Source organism: Myotis brandtii, unplaced genomic scaffold (genome assembly GCF_000412655.1).
Source record: "Myotis brandtii unplaced genomic scaffold, ASM41265v1 scaffold412, whole genome shotgun sequence".
Classification (NCBI taxonomy): domain Eukaryota; kingdom Metazoa; phylum Chordata; class Mammalia; order Chiroptera; family Vespertilionidae; genus Myotis; species Myotis brandtii.
This window is the reverse complement of record NW_005365832.1, coordinates 24,949-35,334: the sequence shown is the minus strand read 5'-3', so window position 1 is coordinate 35,334 and position 10,386 is coordinate 24,949. Positions and strand designations below refer to the sequence as shown.

The 10,386-nt window shown below is 46.6% G+C and overlaps 1 protein-coding gene across 1 annotated transcript in view; it reads left to right on the top strand.

Annotated features, from left to right (window-relative positions):
- The window catches only part of HECW2 (HECT, C2 and WW domain containing E3 ubiquitin protein ligase 2), a gene marked incomplete at its 3' end in the record, with an annotated part of 124,125 nt that overhangs the window by 89,440 nt on the left and 24,299 nt on the right, over positions 1 to 10,386 (top strand).

The following is a 10,386-nucleotide window of genomic DNA, read 5'->3' as shown; positions in this document are numbered from 1 at the left end:
ACCAGAAGTCCCTGACAGGGTCCCATTCCATCTCTTCATGACCCGCTGATTGACCCCCATTTGACCTCTCTTAATGCATATGTTGTCCTGGATTTTTCGCATTACATGTTTGAACAAGGTAGTAATTATGCTTGTACTGCACTTTAGCTGTCTTCAATTTTGAAGAGACTCTTTTTCTAATTACTTAAGGCCAAGGGTTTAAATTGGGTGAGATTCCACAGGATTTGGGTAGGCTCCTTGGGGGAGTTCTAGGGTGAAAAATGTCCTCATTTTGAAACAAAACATAGAAGCAAAGAAAGTTGCCCAGTGCAAAAAAATGTCTCTGCTTGCTTCCTATGGTCAGAGTTCTTAAGTTTTTGTACACCCTCAGGAGTGTGAAAATCAAGGGTAATTTGGGATCTGGGCTACAGTTATATTTTTGCAAGAAAGATGCGACAGTGGCGTTAAAATGTGACTTGTTTCACACGTTTCTGGTCCTTGGCTGGGTTTGATCATTGGTAGGTAGGTGCTCATGGGGATAATACGTATGTCTCCCTGTGGAACCTGGGTTCACCCCCACAGGGCACTGAGGGCCCTCAGATGCTGTGAGGGGGCAGAGAGAAGGCCACTGCACAACAGGTGACAGCCAAGCTTGTTCAAGGCCCCGAGGACACTCCGCCCCACCCCGGGTCCCTCCTGCCGGCCCCACTCAGTCTCTGTCCATCTAGGACAGCGGTTCTCAACCTGTGGGTCGCGACCCCTTTGGGGGTTGAACGACCCTTTCACAGGGGTCGCCTAAGACCATTGGAAAACACATATATAATTACATATTGTTTTTGTGATTAATCACTATGCTTTAATTATGTTCAATTTGTAACAATGAAAATACATCCTGCATATCAGATATTTACATTACGATTAATAACAGTAGCAAAATTACGGTTATGAAGTAGCAACGAAAATAATTTTATGGTTGGGGGTCACCACAACATGAGGAACTGTATTAAAGGGTCGCGGCATTAGGAAGGTTGAGAACCACTGCTCTAAAGGGAGGCTGAGTAGCCTTCTGTCCAGCCCCTGGGGCTGTGGTGAGCATCAGCTCAGGTAATAGAGGGATTACAAATGGAAGAAAAAACAATGATGATTATAGTGATCACAATGGGTTCAGCCATTTACATAATATTACTTGACAGTATGGTGCCAAAGATCAAAACTGTACAATCAAAACCTCTCCCCGTTTATGACTTAGTTTGGGGAAAGCAAGGATATAGAATACACAAACTACCTGCAAAATAAAAGGGACTGTTGTATTTTATTATTGTATTTATTTGTAGCCAGGAGTGCTGCTAACCTGGTTACCCAGCTCCCCAAAATCTTCATTTGAATGGTTGGGTAGAAGAAAGGATTTGTAGAGAACGATAGCTGGAGACTTTCATCCGTTTAGAATTGTCCGGAAATGATGAAGATTTGTTGTTAATGGCTGAACCCGCACTCTAATGGGAAGCGCGCCTGGCCTGACAGAGGCTGTGACTGACAGCGTCCCCTTCCGCCTCTCGATGACCTGCGGCCGCCCTGACCGAGGCGGTCCCACAGCACGGCTTTCTGCACCCGGGGCCCCTTTGTCGCTCTTGGTCTTTGTTGTCCATACTGTTCATGACCAGGACAGTCTGCCCTCGGATGCTGCTGCTCCCGGAGTGGCTCCTGCTTTTCTGCACGAGTGCTCTGCTCCTGTGCTCATTCCGTGGATTTGCTCTCCTGCCCTCTGCTCTGGTGGTTGCCATCTCCACCAGCCACGGTCATGAAAGTGGGATTTTAAATATATATATATGTATATTTTTATTGATTTCAGAGAGGAAGGGAGAGAGAGAGATAGAAACTAATGAGAGAGAATCATTGATCGGCTGCTTCCTGCATACCCTGCCCTGGGGATGGAGCCCCCAACCCGGGCATATGCCCTTGACTGGAATGGAACTGGGGACCCGTCAGTCCGCAGGCCGATGCTCTACCCACTGAGCCAAATTGGCTGGGGAAAAAAGTAGGGTTTTTTTTAAAAACATCCTTAGCAAGATAAGTAGCTTTCTCCTGGGAACTGGATCTGACATCAAATGCGCACATTTGCACAGAATCGTGCACTTCCTGTAGAAAGCCACTACGCACCCCTCCCCAGACTGCTCCGCCCTGAGTGGCCCTCACCCGGACTGTGGGCAGTGTGCTCCAGGCGCTGGCCCAGGGCCTGCAGGGTCTGGGGCCCACTGGCTAGGTTCTGGCATGGGATGCCTGGCGAGCTGTCATAGCAAAGGTAGGATTCGAACTGTACTTTGAATGATGTGTGTGTGGGATGTTGAGAACAGAGATTATGGAAGAACACCCAGAGTCAAGGTGTAGAGGCAGGAACACATCAGGTGGGTATGTTTGGTTCCTCTGAAGAAGTATGGGCACGTTTCAAGCGACTCTGTATCAGCTACACACACACACACACACACACACACACACACACACACGTGCACACGCGCACATGCACACGCACACACACATGCGCACACACACGCGCACACACACGGCAGCTGATGATATGTTTCCATCCCAGGCACCAGACCCAGGGAGAGGCGATGTTAGGTAAGCAAACACCAGTGTCCCAATTCCAGTCGCTGGGCGGGAGGGTTCCCTCTTCTCGGCCTTTCTGTTTTATCCGGGTCTTCAGTTGAGTGATGAGGCCACCCACCCGGGAGGGCAGTCTGCTGAACCAGCCTCCTGATTCAGATGTCAATCTCACCCACACATGGCAGGCACACCCAGAATAATGTTTGGCCAAGTGTCTGGGCACCCCGTGGCCCAGTAACCTGGACACATAAAGTGAACCGTCACCGACCCACAGCAATGAAATAAACGCAGGGGCAGCTCCATGGCAGAGAGCTAAGGGTGACGGAGAGAAGGCACAACGGCACGGATCACTAGAAAGCGCTATGACATTTGTTCCTTATATTCACAGGATGGGTTTATCACTTGGTTTAATTTTTTTAGAGAAAGTGTTATATTGGATTTCCCTGTCAGGTGTTAAATACGGAATCCCTATTTCTCTCCTTGCCTCTTTGTTTTGTACTCTCAAACAGTATTAACGGAGGGTTTTTCCCCCCAAATCATTCTACTTGTGCCTAAATTGAAATACTAAGAAACAGTGAGGTTTAAAAAAAACGTATCATACACTTCCATGTTTTCTTTTTTAAATAAAAATGTAAGACGGCAACCATTTTATTTTAAAATGAAATATCCTTTCCAATCATTTGTTTTTTCCTGCAGAACAAAACAAAACAAACAAAAACACGTACTATAATATCTTCCAGCTACATTGACATCTATTTCTATATCCAAGCTTTGTAACTCTAGGGGTTTGTGAGTTTGGATGTCAGATTGGGGTTTTGAGTATCAGAATGGTCCAAATACCCAACTTCGATAAACATGACACACGGCAGTTATGGTTATGAGGGTAGATGTTTTTGGAAGAGAACAAATATTTGAGCAGTGAGAAGGACCACAGTCTGAGCCTACGTGAGGGTTCTCATTTCCCCCGACCCTAGCGGCCTGCGTGCCTGCGGAAGTGGCCCCCGTGGTGACAGACTCTGGTTCCCATCCCCCATGAAGCGAATGGCCACAATTTATTGGGTCAGGTTCAGCTCAGTGAATAAAATGCAACTTAATATTGTGAGGTCTTCAGTGAATACCAGAGCCTCTTAGCAGGGTAAGTTCTGTACCTTGAAAAATAGGTTTTGGGGGGATTTTTTGGTCAACTCCACCACTACCTTTGTTATTATTATTATTTTTTAAATCCTCACCTGAGGATATCTTCCCACTGATTTTTAGAGAGAGTGGAAGAGAGAGGGGAAGACAGATGTGAGAGAGCACATTGATTGGTTGCCTCCTGCTCACCCCCCGAGGAGGAGCCTACAACCAAGGTACGTGCCCTTGACTGGAATCGAACTTGGGACCCTTTGGACCGAAGGCCGACACTCTATCCACTGAGCCAAACCGGCTAGGGCTGCATTTGTTAGTTTTGTGGCACATTCTTGAAATGCTTTGAAATCACTAATATCTCTTTGTGGTGGTTACCTGGCTCAGTCACCTCAAGTTACACAGTAATCACGTGGAGATGGAATTAAACTCTAAATGTCTATATAACACATGGTTTTTAGACAATCTCTTGCTCATTCTAAAGGCGTAAAAAAATGTTAGGTTAAAAACAAAAAACAACCCCAATAAATACACGTAGGGGGCGACGGTAAAGAATCTTCCTGGGGGAGCGTGCCTTTCGAATGAGAGAAGAGAGCAGAGATTGCTTTTGTGAATTTACTTCTGAGTAAAATGCTAGACTCATGGAATCTTGAAGGAATTGCCCAAATATGGAGATGGCCTTTGCCTTTTATTTTTAAACAGTTATCTTCATGACCTGCAGTGGATCTTTTTCTTTTTAAAAAAAAAAGTAATTTGCTATTTTAAAATTTCATGGCAATGGCCTTCTTCTGTGCTACCCCAAATGGGTGAATTTGGAGGACTCCATTCTCAGCTTCCATAGGAATGTGCTGGTAGCTAACAGCCAGCTCTCCCAGGTCGGGGTGGAGGAGGGCTGTTGTGTGGCACTTGCCCTTGCCCATGGTGTAAATTCTCCTGTCACAGCCAGCTTCATGCTGCCAGCAGCGTTGTCAGCCAGCTCACAGAATACCTTACAACTTCTCGTCAGCTCTTATGAGTCAGGCAAGCCCTCCCCAGAATATTCTAGCTCTCCTATAGTAATTCCAGCACCTAAACACCTCCCATCCCAGCATACACCAGTAAACTCTCTCTCCTTTAGCTAACATTTCACACCTAAAGTGTTGGGGGACAGTGAACTTACCCACACCTACTAACCAACCAGCTGTTTCTGGAACTTAAGCACCATGATTTCTGTTTTCCCTCTTAGCAACTTTATTTATTTACTTTTAAAATATTTACGTTGATTTGTAGAGAGAGAGGAAGAGAGAAGGAAAGAGAGAAACATTGATAGGAGAGTGAAACATCAATTGGATGCCTCCTGCATGCCCCCCCCCCCCACACTGGGGATCAAGCCCAAAACCCAGGCATGTGCCCTGATTGGGAATCAGACCAGCAGCCTTTGGTGCATGGGCAGTGCCTAGCCAACTGAGCCACACCAGCCGTCTCCTAGCAACTTTAGATCTCTGATCACAGCAGTTCAACCTTCTTCTTTAACTTTTTTGTGTGACTGATACACGTATCATGAAATATTTGGGACCACTCCCTCCTTCAAGTGAACCAAGTGGTTGAAAACGTTAGCATGACTATTTTTTACTTATAGTCAACTGTATCTTTAAGCCTTTTTCATCTCTACTGTGGGTAATGGGATATAATACGGAGAAAAGAATCACGTAATTCCTTATACTTAGCGAGATACAAGGGGACCCAGGAGCGGAGAAGAAATTTATATTTTGGAAGGGAGGAGAGGATGTGTGCATAAATATGATCTTTATAAAGATTAAAGTTGATTTTTTTAAACATTTCTAAGACTTTGTAGAGTTGAGAAGCCAGAAGTTAGGACAGACTCATTTCGCAGGACTTCTGACTTGTAAGTTGTTGTTCTCTCATTGTTTCCATGGCTCTTGTGAGAAAGGGGGATAGAAGGTCTGCTGCCCTTTCTGTAGCGTAGTTACAAGTGCTTTGGGGTGTTTTTTTGTTTTGTTTGTTTTTCTTTTTTGTTTGTTGACACAGTCTTTTAATATGGATTTCTGGTTTGGCAGAATGTTTGTTAACTAGAAACCATTTCAAACTTCTGTCAGTAAGATTTGTTGTGCTTGAGGTCGGTATTTCTTCACAAATACGGATGGCCTTTTCTTTTCTTAAAATAATAGAAGCTTTAAAAAAAAGAATTGTGTAAAGAGAGAAGCATATTTTGTTTGGCTTCACCAAAGTGCCCCTCGGCTCCGGGCGGCCCAGAGCTCCTGCCTGAGACCAGGCCGGGAGCAGGGAGCGGGGTGAGATTTCAGTTGGGGTCCGTGCATTCCTTTCCTTGTGACTGTGTTGTGGGTCGTAGTTGGCCCAGCACCGGGCGGCTTGAGGGAATTTCCTTAATGAACTTAATGAAACTCAGCAGTAGGAGGTCTATGTCCTTCAAATTTGCTTTGCTCGTGGCTAATCTGAAAAAGATGCATTTTTTTTGAGACCGTTGCTTTTTTTCCTGGAGTCTGCATTCTCAACATGCTGCTTACCAAGACAGAACTTGTCAATACATGTTAGATACTTTCATAAACACAGTCAGGCTACTCCAGAATGGTGTCATCAAATGTCACCCCAATTTTATTTTAAAAAAGGACGAGGTCAGTGTCATTACTGGCTTGAACCAGTTCGGGTGTTCAGTGGGGAAGGGACCCACTTTCCTGGCATAATTGAGTTGTGTGTCAGAAATAGAAATGGCGAGCCTGCACGTGGCACAGTGATTTCTCTACGCTTTCCTCTCGGGTGTGAAGTGGAATGCGTGTCCCACAGCTCCCCGGTGACCTGCGTGGTCCCCTTATGTGGATAAAGCAGAGACCACGGACACCTGTCGAAGGCCGCACGGTGGGCGGAGCACAGCTGGAATGCTTGCCCAGGAATCGCTTCTTTTCTAAAAAAAAAATAAGGATTTTTTAATTGTTTTCAGAGGGAGGGAGGGAGAGGGAGAGAGAGATAGAAACATCAATGATGAGAGAGAATCACGGATCAGCTGCCTCCTGCACGCCCCCCACTGGAGATCGAGCCTGCAACCTGGGCATGTGATGGAACCGTGACCTCCTGGTTCACAGGTTGACATTCAGCCACGGAGCCACGCCGGCCGGGCTGTGCTTCCAGTTTTAGGAAGACCACGTGTCCTCCGCCACGCCGAGACCTCCGTGGACAGAGAGGATTTGGTTTGTAGCCGAGACCCATACAAGGTTTAATGCACAAGATTTCATTCTCTCACCTAAAGAAGTTCAGAGAGAGGAAGTCGAGGGCTTTCAAGGTGGTTCCTCGAGTTGGGAGATCCATTCTTCATCTTCATGGCTCCACACAGCTGCTGGGGCTCTGGCAATGGCATCCTTGTTTCGGGGAGCAGATGGATGAAGGGCAGATGCAGGGCCTGACCTTGTAAAATCGCCTTGAATAAGGTATGGGGGTTCCCAGAATAACCATGTGACGCTCTCTTTGTGTCTCATCGTCCAACCTTAGTGTGGGCCACGCCTGCCTACAGGGAGCCCAGGACCGGGAGCTTCACGGCTTCTCCATCCTTCGAGCCTTGTCTGTGGACGATAGGCAGACACACTGCCATCCTCGGAAAAGCGTCCTAGAAGTGAAAACTGTTACTGTTAGTCATGGTAACACTAACTCATATGTAAGGGATCACAGGCGCTGTCTTCCGCAATTTATATGAACCATCTTACTTCACCTTCCTTAGATGTGGGTGTTATTATCCCCATTTCACAGAAAAGAAATTGTGGTTTAAAAAAAGTTATGTTTTGCCCAAGGTTATGTCTCTGGTAAGGGGTGAGCCGGGGCTCAGAGCCAGACTTGCCTTTTTCCAGATCCCAGGCATCGAATCACTGCGCTGCCTTCTGCCTCTCAAGTGTTAGCTTGGTCATTCATTCATGTCGGCCCTGGGATGGTGTAGAACCTGCTATCCTGTTTGTGGTTTTATAGTCCTTAGCTCTTTACCCTTTTCCCCCAACACACACACACACACACACACACACGCACACTCATTTATTTTTCAAAATCCTTAAGTATGTCTATGCTTATGTAAAAGAACATGACTTTCTATACTTGATTAGTTCATTGTAAGTTGTCTTTCTGTATTTGGGTCAGGAGCCTGCATGTTAGCGTTTTGGGCAGTTTAGAGGAACCCTCAGAGCTAGTGGTGATCACAGAGTGAGTAAGGAAGAGCCCTTCCCCCCAGGCATTGACAGTGCGATTCTGTAGAGGATGGGTTTTAGAAGAGCCTCGGAACATCCAATTATACTGTGACTCGGCATGTGAATCAGAGCTGCCCTAGGTGTGCACACCCAGGTGTCCTGGTAATTACAGGTGTATCGTGGTTACCTCCAAACGGCCACCCACCCCTTCAAAACATTCCCAAGAAATTAGGTAGAGTAAACAGGCAATTCTATTTTAGTACTCCTTATAGTTTCCCCTTAAGCAACACTACTTATATAATGATTTTGGTAATAGGAGCTGAATCTTAATTTACATAAAGTAGATATGGGGTTAATTATAATACCTACTAGAGGCCCGATGCACGAAATTCGTGCAAGAGTAGGCCTTCCTTCCCCCGGCTGCCGGCACCGGCTTCCCTCTGGCACCTGGGACCTGGGCTTCCCTCGCAGCCCCGCTTCGTCCAGATTGGTTGTCCGGAAGGATGTCCGGTCTAATTAACATATTATGCTTTTATTATTATAGATTATTTTGAATGCCCACTTGTAAAAACAATTCAGTTCCTATCTTATGAAATTTTGAATAGTGGCAGAAATAATAGACTATTGTATTAGAAATCCTAGTCAGATGGGGCCGGTGGTGACCTTTGACCGAGCCTGCCGATACAAGCCTGTTTAAGGGTTACCCTCGGTGTGTGTTTTCCACAAGGACCAGGGAAGAAAGACGTTCCCCTGACAGGTGAGGAGGAAGAGAGCCTTGCCTAGGGCTGCGAGGCTGGCGACACCGTCTCCTATAAGACTTCCGTTGCTTTATTCCAGTCTTTGCCACCTGGACATCGGCTATCGAGCGGAGGGACGGGCAAGGATTCTCATCTTGTCCATTTCTCAGCTTTGTTCTCTAGTGCGTCTACTCCTTGAAGTTATTTCTTTACAAAGAAGTCCTCTTTTCCTATCTGGGAGCTCCCTGCCCGTGGTTGCCCCCCCGTTCCTGGTCACGTGTGTACAGAAGCACATGTGTGTACAGAAGAGCTGTGCTCCATCGTGGGAAGGGCTGTTTCTGGAAAGGCATAAACGCAGTCAGCACCAGGGTCTGCCTGGGCGTTTTCACTCTGAGTGTGGAAGCTGCTTCGGTAACCGAGCCCCCTCCATTTGAGAAGTTGGTTTCTGCTGAAGCTGTTGGCCTGTCTCAGGTGCCCTGACCCTCGGTTAACAAGTGGAGAGTCTCCGGGCTCTCCGCACAGTCCCTTTCATCTTCGATGACCTGATTAGCTTTATCTGATCGTGGGAAACATATTTCCTAATTGTCCTTGAGATCATGGGCTTCGTTATTACTTGCAGTGAATTTCACTTGGAAAACTTATACCACTTGGCTCCTAAAGACAATGATAAGTAGCACTTGGTGTTGATCTTTAGAATTAAACAAACAAACAAACAAAAGGGTAAAAAAGAAGGCTTCCCTACACTGCATGCAGCCCTTACCTCAGCACTGAGGGAAGTGGCTTATGCTCATTCATGACGTCATGTCACCAGGGATTCTGCCGTGAACACAGTAGGCATGGTTTCCTCCCACTTATTATGGGAGAAATGTTTATTAGGAATGAGGGGACATGTTTACATAAGGAATCTACAGAGAGAACTTCAGCGGCTTGCCCAGAGTCACTGTATCTGATAACATTCGTATAAATGCGGGATTGATGGCAAAACCGGAAGGCAAGGAGGAAGATTTTTAAAAAATATATTTTATTGATTTTTTACAGAGAGGAAGAGAGAGGGATAGAGAGTTAGAAACATCAATGAGAGAGAAACATCGATCAGCTGCCTCTTGCACACCCCCTACTGGGGATGTGCCCGCAACCAAGGTACATGCCCTTTGACCGGAATCAAACCTGGGCCCTTCAGTCCCCAGGCCAATGCTCTATCCACTGAGCCAAACCGGTTAGGGCCAGGAGGAAGATTTTAAAGCCTTGGAAACCCGGTCGGAGGGTGGGATGTTTCTCTATAGGTAATGGGTAGCCAGCGGGGCTCAGGATTGGAGCGGGGATATAATCTAGGCACTCAGAAAGCATAATTCTGATCCTGAGGTGCCGTCCCATGAGGAAGGGCAGCGATGGGGGTCCCCTGAGGAGCTGGTGATGCTTGCATGCCTAAGAGAAAGCCCTGAAGTGACGGTATGTGGCCAGGCTGGGCCAGGACAGAGAGGAGACACTGCCGTGGGAAATGGGGGGCTGGCGGCTGACTGCATAGGAGGGGCAGCGGATGGCGTTAGGAGTTTCAAGCGAGAAGACTTTGAGAGTAATTCTGGATGCAGTAAGCGCTTAAAGAGCATCAGTTAAGAGAAGCCCGAATGTGCTCTCATGTGACTTCTTTCTAAGATCCTATCTTTGATGACTATCGCCTGGAGTATTTCCTAAAACCAGGAATAAAGTGCCTTCCTGCTCTCCTCATTCCAGATCCAATGGAAACATGTCTTTCTCTGTTTTGG